General features: G+C 46.3%; 1 pseudogene; it reads left to right on the top strand.

The window, feature by feature from the left end:
- Positions 1-542: 542 nt before the first annotated feature.
- Positions 543-1,919, top strand: LOC132529257 (small ribosomal subunit protein uS9m-like; annotated as a pseudogene).
- The last annotated feature ends 1,455 nt before the right edge of the window (positions 1,920-3,374 follow it).

Here is a 3,374-nt window from a genome sequence, read left to right as displayed (position 1 = left end):
GGATTAGAAGAAGGAATGGTACAAGGCCATGGCTTTTCCAAGGATTACATTTCCAAATGTGAGTACTTTACAGTATACTTTGAAGCATGAGTATTTTAGAGTTCATAATATAGGGAAGTAAATGATTCCTTTTTGTGCACTTATTTGTTATTGCCATAATTTTAGCCTAGGTAGAATGGATTGTCCTCTGTGATTTATATATTAATATTAAATAGCCATGTTAATATTTATTAACTATTTATCTGTCAAACTTTTATTAGTGAAACAGAATTATAAGGAAAACATTTTAGTATTATTAATGAGGTCTAAGTTCGTTGAATATTTACCATCCCAATTTAGCTCCTCTGCAGCGGTGAGACAATACCTTGCCTACTTGGGCAGAAGTGAATTAAATATAGAGTCAAGGGGATCTGAAACAATATGAGAGATGTCATTGTGGAGAAATGGGAGCACAGGGAAGCGTAAGTATTGATAAGTTGTGGCCGTGTAATAATTAGATGAGACGGCTTTTCGTCCTACTGCCCGCGCCTCCCGCAGCCAACATGGCGGCTATCCGTGTGTACTGCGGCGCAGCCGCTTCATACCGGCTCTTTCTTGGGGGTAGGGTTAGCTTTGCCCGAGGTCAGGGCCTCTGGAAAGCCGCGGCTGCTAAGCTGCAGAGAAGTCCCGGATGCCAAATATTAAGGCTTAAGACACACCACAGTTGTAACAACAAGGAAAAATGTTGCAGCCTTAAGACGTGAAACTTACACAGTGGATTTTACTAAAAAGCAGATTGAAGAATTCAACATAGGAAAGAGACACTTAGCCAACATGATGGGAGAAGATCCAGAAACCTTTACCCAAGAGGATATTGATAGAGCGATTGCTTACCTTTTTCCCAGTGGTTTGTTTGAGAAGCGAGCCCGGCCAATAATGAAGCATCCTGAAGAGATTTTTCCAAAACAAGGACGATCCAGTGGGGAGAAGATGGCCGCCCATTTCATTTTCTCTTTTATACTGGCAGACAGTCATATTATTCATTAATGCATGGAGCATACGGAAAGCTACCAGATGTAGAAAACCGTCAAGACCAGCTGTGAGCCAAAGGTCTGTTTTCAGAAAAAACTAAAGTCAAAGACCCAACTGGCAGCAGATGGCTGATTAAGGAGGAACTGGAAGAAACGTTAGTGGAAAAACTGTAGGTCAAGATTACGTCCGCCTGCCGAATCAGGCGACGCGGTTTGTGCCCCGGTCCGGGAGATCCCCATGTGCCGCGGAGCGGCTGGGCCCGTGAGCCATGGCTGCTGGGCCTGCGCGTCCGGAGCCTGTGCTCTGCAACGGGAGAGGCCACAACGGTGAGAGGCCTGCATACCGCACAAAAAAAAAAAAAGAAAAAAGATTACGCACAGTTCATTCGGCTGCTGGAAAGGTTATTGGCTTTGCCGTGTGACGCGGCTGAAGATTTGTGAGCAGGCTCCGCAGGAGTGTAACCAACCGAAAAAACAGCTGATTGAGCCTTTGCAGTATGACGAGAAGGGTATGGCCTTCAGCACAGGCCAAGGTAACAGAAAGACTGCAAAGGCGGAAGTGGCTGTTTATCACCATGGAAGTGGGATGATAGAAGTAAATGGGATCGACTCCCTGCTCTACTTTCCAGTAACTGAGGACAGAGAACAGCTGATACTCCCTTTCCACTTCCTCATCCGGCTTGGAGAACACCACGTGACCTACACGGCGTCGGGGGGGCGGGGCAGGCGGGGGGCGCAGGCGCGGACCGTTCGCTTGCAGAGGGCTAGAGCCTTATGCAGCTTTGTCACCGAGGAGAAGGTCGAGTGGATGCCGAAGCGGGACTGCTTACTGCTGATCCCCGTGTCAGAGAGCGGAAGAAGCCAGGCCAGGAGGGAGCCCCCGGGAAATTCACCTGGAAGAAGCGCTGAGTGTTCTGGGCGGGAAAGGAGAGGGACGCTGTGCACCTGGCATGTGGCAGACGCGCAGGAGAGTTGCTGGCCAGGATGAAGCCGCACCATCAGACGTTGGAGTTGTGAGATGATTTATTCTAAACTGCAACGTCGTAAAGGTTACCTTCTAAAAGTAATTATTTAAAACGGTTTAGCTTTGTTCTGTTGCTTTACTTTTAAAACTTTTTCAGATTAGAAGCATAACGCAGAATCTTGGCATATTCGACCTGAAAGGAGCATTTAGCAAAATCCAATCAAGAGACCGCCTTTTGCGGACAGGAAGGCCCAGCCCCACCGATCTGACCCACCAGAGCCACACTGCTAATTTAATGACAGGACAGACTTGGACTCACTCCCCATAACTCTGTCGTTTTCCCAGATAGCAGTTGTTACAACATATTTTTCAAAACTGAGGGATGAGAGTGCTTGTTGAGAAGAAAGAAGTCCCTGGAGTGTCTTTGTCAGGAGCTCAGCCGAGTCTCTGTGGAAGACAACAGGCCAATCCCCTCCCCCAGCCCCTGGCAGCCACCATTCCACTCTCAGTTTCTGAGTTTGACACTTTTTTTTTTTTTTGAAAGATTCTACGTTGGGCTTCCCTGGTGGCGCAGTGGTTGAGAGTCCGCCTGCCGATGCAGGGGACGCGGGTTCGTGCCCCAGTCCAGGAGAATCCCACATGCCACGGAGGGGCTAGCCCCGTGAGCTATGGCCACTGAGCCTGCGCGTCCGGAGCCTGTGCTCCGCAACGGGAGAAGCCACAACAGTGAGGCCCGCGTAACGCAAAAAAAAAAAAAAAAGAAAATAGGAGAAAACATGTAACTAGGGCAGAGGATATTATTAAAAATATAAAAGAGGGTAAATAAGACATGTAATATTTCCTAATAAATCCATTGTTATGAAAAGTGATATATTAGGAAAAACAAATTTCCAGCCAACACAAAGTTCACGCCCCTCCCTCTCTTTTTAGCTCCCTAAGAAAAACCTAGACAGGCCCCCCAAAATGTTTGTCCCTTCATGCATGCCTATAATAAAGACTATGTTTCTCAGCCTTCCTTGCTGTTAGTAGTGTCTTGCTGTTAAGTTCTAACCAAAAGTATGTCAGATCAAGTTATATGTGTCAGCTTCTGGGAAACTTAAGAGTTAGTTTGTACCTTTTATCTCTTCTTTTTTAGCCTCTCCTTTTCTCTGCTGACTTGAACACAGATGGATGTGGCTGGATATGGTCAAGCCAAAGTTGAACATGAGTTGAGTGGAGCAACAGACAACATAGCTAGCAGAACAACAAGACCGAATAAGCCGGGTTCCTGACACAGAAGGTACATCAGCCCTGAAATGATTATCTCCAAACTTTTACATGAAACAGAAATAAACTTTTGTCTTTTTAAAGCCATAGTCATTTTGAGTTTTCTGCTACTCACTGCCAAACCTAAGTTTATT

This window comes from Lagenorhynchus albirostris, chromosome 11 (genome assembly GCF_949774975.1).
Source record: "Lagenorhynchus albirostris chromosome 11, mLagAlb1.1, whole genome shotgun sequence".
Classification (NCBI taxonomy): Eukaryota; Metazoa; Chordata; class Mammalia; order Artiodactyla; family Delphinidae; genus Lagenorhynchus; species Lagenorhynchus albirostris.
The sequence above is the reverse complement of the archived record's forward strand: the minus strand, read 5'-3'. Positions and strand labels throughout refer to the sequence as shown.